The 12,779-nt window shown below is 42.9% G+C and overlaps 1 protein-coding gene across 2 annotated transcripts in view; it reads right to left on the reverse strand.

Annotated features, from left to right (window-relative positions):
- The window catches only part of JAZF1 (JAZF zinc finger 1), a 320,632-nt gene that overhangs the window by 108,423 nt on the left and 199,430 nt on the right, over positions 1–12,779 (reverse strand). The window lies entirely within an intron of this gene.

A 12,779-nucleotide genomic window follows, 5' to 3' on the forward strand; every position in this document is an offset into this window, starting at 1 on the left:
TTCCAATCGGACTGCAATGATTTGTTTCCGTGAAATACTTTCAGTACTCAAAGACTTTTAATTAGCTTTCTAGAGTGTTTTCCTGATGGACATCACCTCCCCAAAGCCCTGTAAGTTTCCTGGCCTCTAAAAAGGAACAAGAAGTTGACTCATAGTCTTCAAATTTCAGGCTTTTTGTGGGTCAAGAACAAACTGTTTGGTGACACTGAGTGCTACTGTGAGGGATTCTGGTGGACAGGCGTCCCTCTCTACCTTCTCACCCAACCCCCACGCCCGCTCAGAGACCTGCCTACCGTCCTTTCATTTTACAACTGATTGTGAGGGTGTCACTAAAAGGCATGTTTTTGCACAACAAAATGTCAGCTGAGAGTGGTAGTAAGGTAGAAGGCCACCATCAGGCACGCTCTTGACTTAATGCAGCACTTTCTAAAGGGGGGAGGTGTCTACAGTCAAACACAGGTGGGAACCCCAGGCTAAGTTAATCAGAGATGTTTGTAAAAACATTCTCAGAGGCTTTATTTTGCACTGTGACTCTTTCCAACCTGCCCATGAATAGGGATCTATGATGTATAGCATCTCCCCAACTTAAATTGGCCATAGAATCCTTCTGAAGAGCGTCTCATGGGACAAATGTCATGAAGAATTCACTTTTGGACACGCAGGCTTCATTTATCAGATTGACGGAGCACTGGAGAAACACGGAGATGAACTTATGTTTGGACGGGGGTGGGGGACTACAGCACGGATGTAGTAGCGGGAGGGCCAGCAAAGTCCTTGAGCAGGGCATAGAAGATCTTCAAGGAGCACGACTCTGCCTTCTGCTCTGAGAGCTTCAATGAAGCGATACACGGGCTAACACCTATCTAATTCAGATTTACCTTTTACCCTCCTTTCATGTTCCCTTGAGAGCAGGTGACCAACTAGTTCTATAAAACATGCGGTCGCCTGACTCAGTTACTCTCACGGATTCTGCCATGTGTCCAAAGACCCCTATTAAGATCAAGCTCTTTGGGTTTATGGCTCAGGCATTCAAGAAATATTTTAACATGGGACTGCTATCAGGGAGGGTAATGTATTAGGCTGTGATTGGCCAGTGCCCCTTGTATTTGAACCTTATGAGCACAGCTATTATTCCCTAATGCCCCTCTACTTGGAATTGTCATTTACTGCACCCCATTCTCTACCCCCAACCAGGACCCTCACAGCTTTTGAGGGGAAAGGTTTTTTTCCCCCTCACAACAATGCCAGGAACTGCTTTCTGGAGGAGGGGGCCTTATGGGGAAAGGCACACGTCCAGAGGTCACCAGGAAAGTCACACCAAGGAGGATGGGTGAAAAATGCAGCCATGCTGAACTTCACCTACCTCACCATTTTGGTTAAGGCCAGGCCTGGCCGTCACAGACACCTGACTCCATGACACAGGGCCAGTGTGAGGAGAACATCTGTAAATTGTAAACTCAACCACTTGGGGGCCTGGAGACCAGAGGGGCAGTTACCTTTGTTAAAGTGCTATCTCTGCAGAGTCTATGTATTTGCGATCCCAGAGTCAAGGCTGCACAATCAGAGCAAGTCAATAATGGCGAATCTTAATTTTTCTATTAAAACTCAAAATGAGGTATGGTAACTCATAAAGCCCTTTGCTGATGGAAAGTTTATGCTGCTGGTTCATTTCTGTTCTGTTCTGAGTCTGCACTGGCCAACCCCCTTCCCTTAGGGACAAAGACCTGTTTCGTTCTGACATACACACCTCCCTTGGTTCTCTCCGGGTAAGTGAACTGTGTTCAAATCCTCAAAATACTCCTCCTGGCACCTTCGAGGACACCAGCTTAAACCTGATATCACTTGACCACATTTTTTCCAGAAATTTCTAGCTTTTGTATCCTAAATATTAGGCCTCAGAAGTGGTCTTAAGTGCTTATTTATACAATAAGCCTATTTTGTGCTTTTTATTTTCTAGGGAATGGTGACACAAGGGATCATGTCACTTTCTCTGAGACTACCTTGAACATCTTGCGCTGGTCCGCCTTATAAAGACCTTTCCGCAGGATTTCAAGTTGTGCAGCTGGTATGAAGTATTCTAAATTTCCACAACATCCAATAGAGAGGCATTAAAAAAAAAAAGACTCAAAAATAAATCCAAATGGGGTGGCTGCAGGTTTTCCGGAGGAGTCTATCTTCCTCCTTTGCCCCAGCTCCACCGTTGCAACATTCTCTCATCTAGAAGATCCGATGTTAGGACCCTAGCTTAACAAATGCTCCTGCCTCTGTACTCCGACTACTGCAATATTACAGTAAGATTAATGAATTCACAGGCTGTTCCTAAGGATTTAATGGCTTCTTAATAGAATAGGGTGCACGCACAGCTAGACTACTATGACAAATCATAAAAGCTGCTTAATAAGAAACCTCAATTAGTTAATTAAAATTTGCTAATTGAAAATTCCAAGAATAGCACGTAAAATACTCCAGGCCTCTAGCTACAGCAATAAAACCCATCTCTAACAAGCCCACCAGACAAGCTCTACCTATCTGTGCAGTACGAGAACTTGGTCAGTGAAATAAGAAATGAGGGAATAGGTCGTCACATAGAGACCTTGAGAGCAGTCTAATATATCAGGAATGAAAACAGGAAATTCTCACAAAGGGCAGGTACAGGGACGAAGTCATCTTTATTAATCCACTCACACATTTCTCACCCCTTTCTCTCCTTTACAGAGTCAGCCCTAGGCAGCAGCATGAAGCCGTATTTAAGAGATGCATGGGTTTCTACCTATTCTGTGTATTTTAACGTCTTCTCCTGTTCCTAAAGGATGCACTTGATATCCAGGGTGGCCCTACAAGAAAATGCTCAAAATAAACATCATTAAGGTGATCGGTGCACAGTTTCTATGAGAGCGCAGTTCAAATGTCGACGGGAAGGAATGTCTTCTAAGGCAAGTAGATAGAAAGCATTTTTAAAAATGTCACACAGCCAGTTCCAAGTCAAGGGGAAGGAAGAATGACAGCAGAGCTGAGGGCCGGCCGGCCAACCTCGCCTGGGTGCTGTCGGGCACACAGCTGGGCCCCGCAATCCGCAAGCCAACCTTCACTGCTCCTCGGAAGCACCCTGGGGCTGTGCAAAATGGCTCTAGTGAACCCTGCGGCCCAGTCCATGTTCTCTGATGCGGTCCTGTTACGAACCAGAGGGTCCAGTTTCACGGGACTCATCTCTGCGCACCGTAACGGGCAGGCAACGGTGATGTTAAGTGTTTTACTTTGAATTCAGTCTTGGAAGGTGGTTTTGCAGTCTGGCCTGCACCAGCCCCACCCTGCTGTGTCCGAGTCAGGTCTCCTTACCAAGAACTTAGGGAGCAGAGAATGGCCGGAGATGGGGGTGGGGGGTGGAGGTAGGGGGAGGGGACGATCAAGGAAAGAGCTGGGCCTGGACCTGCTCACAGAAATCAGCATAGTGCTAACAGGAGTAACAGTGGCTGTAACAGCAGGAACAGAAGTAGAGAGAAACGGTAAGATTAGCAACAGTGCTGCTGGTGGCGGAATTGCGACAGCAGCGGGGAGGTCAGTAATACACCAGCGACCATTCGGGGAAATGCCTACTGAGCATTCAAGGCTGCTGAGACTTTTTATTCAATTTTATTTTGCTCACTTTACAGATGAGAGAACGATGGCTTTGAGGTTAGTCATCTCACAGCCACATAGGGAGTAAACAACAGACTTAAGATTTTAATTAGGATGTTCCTGATGTTTTCTCATCATATTCAGCATCCTCTGGACAATCTCAGGAAACAGCTCTAAGCCTTTCATTCTTCCATTCTTTCACATGGAATGCCACTCTTTTTTCCTCTCTACCTGCCAACTCCTATTCACACTGCAAAGCCTACTCCCTTTCTTCCTCCTCTGATGAAGCTTCTCTGATGGTTTCAATTCCTCTGAAGTCACTGCGCTGACCATCAGAGCTCCTCACTCGCTCAGTGCAATCCCCTGGGACACGCTTTGTGTTATTTTCCGAGTGTGTCTCTTACTTGAGTGTATGGACCACGTGTTAGAGCTCTTTGGCTCTCCTGGAGTACCTGGCACTTGTTAGCCTACGTGAGCTTTATCCCATGGAAGATGAAGCCCATCAGCACAGCAAGGTAAGGAGGGCCCAGAGCAGGGCTCGGTTGAAATGCCATAACCTTCCCACTTACTTTACTCGGCATAAAAATGCATTCACATTCCCCAGATTCTTCTCTTTGGAAAAGGTATACATCTGCGAGCAACTTCCTCACAGAAAAAGGCAAATTTCAGAACATGAAATCTTCCCAATTCATTAGACCCACTGTGTTTACTTAACATTTTCCAGTGAAAGCTGTTCGGTTAACAATTCAAGGGACTCTTTTAAACCATGGGACCAAGAGTACCCAAGGGGTCCAGAAGTGAGAATTTACTCCTTTGGGAGAAAAACCTCTGGTTTTTAAGTGCTACTTCTTAACCTGTGTTATCCTTCTTCTTGGGGGCAATGTACTTATCCTGCGCAGGAAATTTCTTTAGGTCACATTCATTTTAGGATAACCCTTGATAAATGAACGTAGCCCCAGGGACTTAGAAGAGACATGGTGTAAAAATATGGCAAGGATCTAACAATTTTGGATAGTCTTTGCTGGTCTGTTCTTCCATGCACAGGGAAGTCATGCTGTGGCCGGAAACGGACCCTCAGCCTGGCCGTGAGTGACAATGGCGGGGTTGACAATGAGAACTGGGGAAGTCTGGTACAAGGTGAAGCTGCAGAGGATGACATCCGGAGGGAAAAGTTCCCAGGAGCACCCAGGGGGCAAAAGTAGCACCTCTCCAATTCAACCTGCACCTGCCGCGTGGAGCCTGCTGCAAAGCCTGCTGGCAGGGGAGCAGGAAAGGACGAAACTACAAGGGAGAGGTTCAGGGAGACCCCAAAGGTGGGCAGAATGGATGGCAGACACAGCGAAGCACAAGAAGTTGAATGGAAGCAGGACAGACCAAAGAGAATGCAAGAAAAAAACGGGGGCGCTAAAAAGGGAGCATGTGTGGGAAGGCAACGGAGCAGCCAGGGGGTAGATAAAGGCTCATCGCAACGGAAACCTGGCACTGGAAGGCTTACTGCTTAAAGCTTCTGTGAGAAACTGAGGACAAAGCAGCTATGAACCATACAGTGTTTATTATGCACCAGACACTGTCCTAAGTGCTTCCCGTGTACTACCTCATTTAGCACTTACCACGATCTATACCCATGGGAAAACTAAAGCACAGAGAGGTTAAGCCCCTTGACCAAGGCCGCAGTTTACTAAAGGGAAAGAGGAGCCTCGAACGCACGAAGTCTGTCTCCAGAGGCTGTGTACTTAGCCACTCAGCTATACCGTCTCCCACAGATGCATGGCAAACAATCATAACAAAGGATACAGGAATTGTACAGGAACTGTAACTGCCCAAGGCAGGACTCTGAATTCTCCCTGCTGCCCAAGGCTGGTGCGTGTCAGCGAGCAGTGCAAGAGGCAACTTGGCCCCACCAGCTCCCTCGTACTGCCTCACAATGGGGAGCTGTCTCCTATTTGTCACCACATGCATGCCTAGAACACTGGTGAAGATGTTAAAGCATTTATTTTTCAGAAAATATTCACCTCTCAGGGGCGCCTGGGTGGCTCAGTCGTTAAGCGTCTGCCTTCGGCTCAGGTTATGATCCCAGAGTCCTGGGATCGAGCCCTGCATCAGGCTCCCTGTTTGGCGGGAAGCCTGCTTCTCCCTCTCACACTCCCCCTACTGGTGTTCCCTTTCTCGCTGTGTCTCTCTCTGTCCAATAAATAAAATCTTAAAAAAAAAAAAAAAATTCACCCCCAAAGAAAGCTGACAGCGAGAGCTAACAATGGCAGGAAAGACAGGATTTGTCGGAATTTGTTCTTGGATAAATTCACGAATGGAACACTGGCTTTGATCAGCCTAGAATACAGACCTGTCCATCAGACATTTTATCGAAAACAAGGAAATGGCATCATTAAAAGAGTTTCAGTTAGAGCTCCAGCCAAGGGAATCCTGCATTTTCACTGTGTGCCCATGTGAGGGAGGGTATTTGAGAATCTAAGGGTTTGGAGTATTCTCAGGGTCTTTCCATCATGGGTGTCGAAGGTATACGGTCATCACCCAGAGGCAGAATGCTGTGCTGGTCCAGTGCTTTGGAACCTGAAAGACCCAAGTTCAAATCTACGCTCTGCTACTGGTGAGGAACCTCTTTCTGCTTCAGTCGCTCATCTAGAAAATGACAATGGGGGGCGCCTGGGTGGCACAGCGGTTAAGCGTCTGCCTTCAGCTCAGGGCGTGATCCCGGCGTTGTGGGATCGAGCCCCACATCAGGCTCCTTCGCTATGAGCCTGCTTCTTCCTCTCCCGCTCCCCCTGCTTGTATTCCCTCTCTCGCTGGCTGTCTCTATCTCTGTCAAATAAATAAATAAAATCTTCAAAAAAAAAAAAAAAGAAAATGACAATGGCACCCCAGCCATAATAATTATTTAGATCATTCCAAAACTTCCTGTTTTTTGCACATCGATTTTTGGTTGGCATGAATTCCTGACAGTCTTCTATAGAAAATTCAGCACAAAATGGGTACTTTTCACTCAACGTATTGAGAATCCATTATATACAAGACTAGGTACATAGTAAAGGAAATGCATGCGGACAAGAAGTATCAAATCGCTTTTCTGATTGTAGATGTGCTTAACTTCGCTGACATTATATTAGAAAAGGGTACGGATGATCATTATAGCTATTATAACTTTATAACTATTTGGGAAAATTACTGCAAGATCCACGGCCTTACGTGTTAGGAAGGCCAGCTCACAGTATATACCCATTGCTTATGAAGTTTATCCAACTTGCTCTAATGATTGGGTGATTCACAGTCTTCTCCAATCCCCAAGAGCCCAGATTCGCTTTTCTAAAAACAGAAGGCTTTCTCGCTAATCCTGGATGCTCCAAGAGACAAGGGGAACCAAAGGGATCAGAAATGGTGGGCACAAATTATATGTGGAATCCCGTACTGAACGCAGAACAAATCCATAGAAGAAAGGCAGAAAGGCTTTGCCGGACCATAAATTAATTAGTTTTAATGGCCAGGCTTAGGGTAAAAGCAAATAGACATGCAAGCACTTCCCTATCTGCTGCTTTCATTTTGGTATTTAGCGCTAGAGTTAAAATCACTTTTAATCAGCAAGAAAGGCAGTTGTTTTTAAAACAGTAACATGCTGGAGAGAGAATTTCCCCTGATATTGAAGGGAATTTGAACTTTGGCCTCGGTTGTAGAACAACCCTGCATATGCCTGTCTGGAATACACTGCAAATCTTTTTTTGTCTCCTTTACATCAATAGGCTAAAGTTCTCCAAAGGTTAACGTAAATGATTCCACCCACCATCCTTTAAGACCTCACTCAATAGGGTTAACATTTACCTTTAATTTAATAAAAGCAGCAAACTGAACACAGCAAGCTTTCGGAATTAGGGAATTCAAATTCCAAAGTATATTGTGCTTTGAAGTGGAATTCTTTGGGATTGATTTTCTATAAATCAAGGTGAACACAGATAATAAGACAGGATTTTCTGAGAAATATACCCTCATACATACGATGTATAGTTTGGCACACAGCATTCTGCAAACGTATAATTGTTAAGTCAATGACAATTTTTGGAGTACAAAAATAATCACCTTATATAACACAGCTATGTTTCAATTAACTCTAAATTTGAAACAACGTAGCTTTTGGGCTACATTTCCACCTGTTAAGAGGATCAAAGCTAATTTCTGGAAGAGAAAAGAATTACTCTGCTTCATTTCAAATTCTGTCCCTGTAATTATTCCTACTACATTAAAACGGTGGTGTGGGAGTGGTCATCCATTCCACACAGAGTTGCGGTGCCGCCGTAAATAATCGCACAGGTTAAAACACAGACTGATGTTTGTAAGTGACTCCATTTTAAATAAACTACGGTAGACTTAGGTTAACTGTACGTGAGCAGTACTTTCTCTTATCCTAACACCATTTCTTACAGTGGATGACGATGCCAACATAAGAACTGGTTACTTACGGACCTGTAATATACTGATGGCAATTGTCAATTTCTCTAGTGCTTCCCCTATACTCTCCCTCCTCCAAATGCTTTGGGATTTAGTAGAAATCTGTTTTCCCTAGGAATGTGTAATGAATATTATCATCCAATATGTACATTGTGGCAGAAGTTGGAGACTCATTGGTAAATGGCATCCACTTCTGAGAAAAGGTCTTATGAAAATAATCTGAAAGGAAAAAACTACTGGCACATTAATTGCTGCTTGCTTCGGTATAATCTACAATAACGAAAGTTTATTATTTTTTTAATAACGAAAGTTTATAAGCCGTCATCTGACAATATGGAGTCCCTGTCGCCGTGAACTCTATCTCACGGAAGGAATATCATGTGGTCATTTTACAAAATAGTAATTTTGAAGATGTGGCAACACGGACAGTCCTCATGAAATGACGCAGTTAAACGCAGGTCACAATTATAACCTTATACAGAAGTCTATAAAATTAGATTAAGACTCAAAATCAAAAGGAACACACAAAATACTCTGCCAAAATTGTAGAATACAAATAATCCACTCCCACGCCACCATCTTTAAAGCGTACCTTAGGATTTCCTTAATTTAAGTAAAATCATTTGTGGTCCACAGAGTATATATAAAGTTTTTTGTTTGTTTTAGGAAGGAGTCAAGCAGGAGAGATGACTAAGGAAACCAGGGGAAAAAGGAAGCAACTCATTCTGGTGGTTGTGAATCTTATCGATGGTTGGTTTGGTCAGTGCAGGTGCCAATGATAGTAACTCATGAATCTGTTAGTCCTTAAAACAGTAGCTAAAATGCCCAAGCTAATTTCAAGAAAAATCAGAGAGAGAGGGAGAGAAAGAGAGAGAGACACGGAGACATTCCTAGTTTATCTTGTGGTCTGGACTCTATCGTGGTATCTGTGACTGAGTGTGTATGTTCGCATGTGTTTCTTTTTTCTAACATTATCAGCATGAGAACGACTAGGAACGTGCTGTAGATTTTTCAGAAGAAGTCAAGACAGCTGTGACAGCTACAGGGTTTCATTTATAGACACTGACACTGCACATTTCACTACATATCAGACTCAAAGGTTAAAATATGTACATATTGTTCTTCAGCATGAAATCTAAGCAAAGAGCATAACTCTGACAGTACCAAAATGTTGCATTTCTTATTTTTTCAAGTCGTTGTACACCCAAGATAACTTTGCTCCATGAGATATATATATATATTTTTTTTTTATTACACTATATATATATATATATATTTTTTTTTATAACACAAATAAGCCAACAAAAAGTCAGGCGGCTAATGAAAAATGCATCCATTCTATATGCAAAGTTTACGATAAAGTAGATTGGAACATGTTCATTGTTCCAGTCAGGTTGTCTCACACAGCATAAATAAGTTTTCCTTATGGCTGATATTCAACATACATCAAGCTCCATCACTCAAAAGTCTTCTGACATCTCAAAATTACTATTTGAGATGAATAAGGGCCATGGATCCCAACATCCTTAAATTTCCCCGAATTTGACTACATGGTGAAGACTGGCGAATGTCTCCCTGTTTAAAAAATTTCTATTTCTATGTGATACATCTTTTGGGGGGCATATTTGAGTATATTCAGTTGAGTGCTGATTAACCCTTCTTGATCTTTAGTCCTGACAAGAAATGAAAGAGCCTTGTATTTTATAAATCCTTGGACTTACCAAAATCTAATGTGCTCAAGCCTGATGAAAAATGAAAGAGAAAAACAAAGCCAAAAATCATAAATCCTCCTCGACTAGAAGGCATTCCTCCCTTATCCCTAAAAGAAATTCATTCCCGCACATCTTGTTTGAATTTAACTTCTGAAGTTCGTCTTGTCCCATCCCTAGACCAAGTCAGGAGGCAGGGGGTAAAGGTACGACTACATGAATAAAACCACATGACCAATACGGCCGCTGTGCACACAAGAACAAGAGACAGAAAAACACTGTCAAGTGACATATCACTTGGACACACATGTTTCTGTATTTTGTCACGAACGTTCCATCGGAAAGCTACTGGAAGTATCCGAAACCTCCTTTCCCTGCTATTACAAAACATGGAAATGTAATCAGGAAAAGCTCATGCTTTATGAGCGGTACGTTGGCAGTGCTTTTCAGTTCTAGAAGATTTGCTAAAAGAAAAAGTATTCGACACATTAACACTGCACAATGCATTCGGCAACTCTGCACAGCAAGGTAAGATTCCCGCTAGCGCAAGGCCGGGTTCTTCCGAGAAGGTGCCTCGCACAGATGCTGGGTTTGAGTTTAACTTGGGAAGAGCGCTGTTTTTCTTTTATCCCCACCCGCTCTGTCTTACACCAGCCTTATGTGATTTATAGTATTTTTATTGCAAATATAGTAATGAAACCTCACTTTGTGCAGATTGAAGCGGTGACGAGGGAATTGCAGTGGTTTGGCGATGAATGGAGGTGGAGAGTGAGATGCAAAATTCTATTCCCGTCACAAGTGAGAAAAACAGAGTTCAAGGTTGACCCTGGACACAGTCGTGTTCGTGGGGGCGGGGGAACCCTGGAAGGCAAAGGACACTGCTGGTGCTAGTGTATGGAATGTGGCCATGCCTGGAATGAGATGAAGCCCATACGCGGTGTTACCCCTTTGCTGAGCCTCTGTAAAAACAGAGAAGCAGGATAACACGGGCTGCCACAATCATTACTGGTGGCCAAATCTCTCTGGTGGGAAAGGCAGGTTTATTTTCATGCTTTCATATTGGTTGAACCTTTGGATAAACAAAATTCTTAGGAAATTCTCAAGGGATAATCCTGTCTGACCTTCCCGTGGTACCCTGCTTAGAAAGTTCTTTCCAGTTCTTTCTCAATTCCTTTAGAGGTCTGGGATGCTGATCTGGTAACTTGCAAAGCAGCAGTGCAAGCAGCAAAGAAGAAAGCGGCTTCACCTCCCAGAGGCTTAAGGTCAGACAAAACAAAACAAAACAAAACAAAACAAAACAATGGAAGGGACATCCAGGTTGACTGCAAGATGGTGTGGATCTCACAGGCCTAAGGGACAGGGCTAGTCGGTGTCTACCTATAAAAACCAAGGAATTTGAAAAGGCCCAATTACCATTTCCTATCAGTCTCTCACCTTAGATTTCTGCACAAATGGGGAGGATGGAAGGGAAGTCGGGGTCTGGAGGGAGTGGCTGTTGAAAAAGAGATGGGAGCAGAAATCAGCCAACACACCTTCTCTTTTTCCACCCCCTTACATCTGGTTCCCTCCTTGTCTAGGGCCTTTGTGATTCTTACAGACTGACTGCAAATGGTGGAAAGGAAGGAACATATCTGAGTGCAAGATGATCTTTGATTCCTCGGGAATCATTCAAACGTTTAGTCGTTCAGTTTCAAGCAAGGGACTCTATAATTTTATACAAATAATTCGATCATTGTTCTACAGGGACTGGGGCATAAATTTTGGCTTCTACCTGGATCTCATATTCAGTACCCTTTTGAAAGGAATTCCAGAAGACAGCTTGGAAATTACAGCCTTCCTTTATGTGTTGTTGAAAAGATCTACTAGCCCTGTTCTAGGTCATGGCCCTGTTTACATGAAAAACAGATTCATCTCGCTGGCCATTCACAAATACTACGTACTGACATTTTCCTTACTATTAAATTGGCAAAGTGTTAAAATGGTCATCCTTAATGCCAGCAAGGAAACAGTGAAACAATATTCTCATTCACTGTGGTAAGAATAAAAATTGACTACCATCCTTTACGGAAATAATGTGACCATCTGCATCAGTGGTGAAGTGTCTACGCTCCTGAATCTCCTTTCTAGAAACATGTCAGAGGGAATCATGGCATCCTTTCTAACAGTGAAAAATAGAAAACTATCCAATGACCAATGCGAAATGGTTATATTCCAGGTACTAATGCTGCCAACTGATTATTTAAAAAAAATATTTAGAGGCAAAAATGCTCACAATATAGTTAAGAAGAGCAGATAACAATTCTATGTATGGTAGGATTCTAAAAAAATATGCCCAAGAAAAAAAGTAGAAGAAAATACCCAGAATTATTAACCAATTAATATTATTAATAACTCTGAGTGGAAAAATTAAAGCATTTTCATCATTTTTATTTTACTGGATTTCCACACTGATATTACTTTGTAAAGAGAAAAATACACTGATAAGATAGCAAATCAAATAGATGAAAATTATAACAATGGGATAGGCTTTTCGGTTTTCAGTTTTTCAAGCTGGGAAGAATGTGGAAGAATCCTAGGGGCGCCAGCACCTGGCTGGCTCAGTCAGTAACGCATGTGACTCTTGATCTCGGGGTTAGGAGTTGGAGCTCCATGGTGGGTATAGACATTACTTAAAAAAAATCCTAATCCTCACTGTGGGTAATGAAGGGCAAAACAGACACCTATACACTCTACACTGAAACACATTCCTGGAGGACACTCTAGTGAAATATATTAAAGTCTCAGCTGCGTACATGCGTAGGCTCAGCAACCCCTGATGGAAATTTATCCTAAGGGAATAACTGGACTGGAGTTCACAAGGTATAAATACGGGCTATTCACTGTTACACTGTTTCTACAGTAATGATTTTTTAAGAAAACTACCTAAATGCTCATCAAGAAAGGGTTAAAGAAATTTATAGTAAACCCATATGTAGGCTAATATGTACCCATTAAAATGATAAT

Source organism: Ursus arctos, unplaced genomic scaffold, assembly GCF_023065955.2.
Source record: "Ursus arctos isolate Adak ecotype North America unplaced genomic scaffold, UrsArc2.0 scaffold_3, whole genome shotgun sequence".
In the NCBI taxonomy this organism is placed as follows: domain Eukaryota; kingdom Metazoa; phylum Chordata; class Mammalia; order Carnivora; family Ursidae; genus Ursus; species Ursus arctos.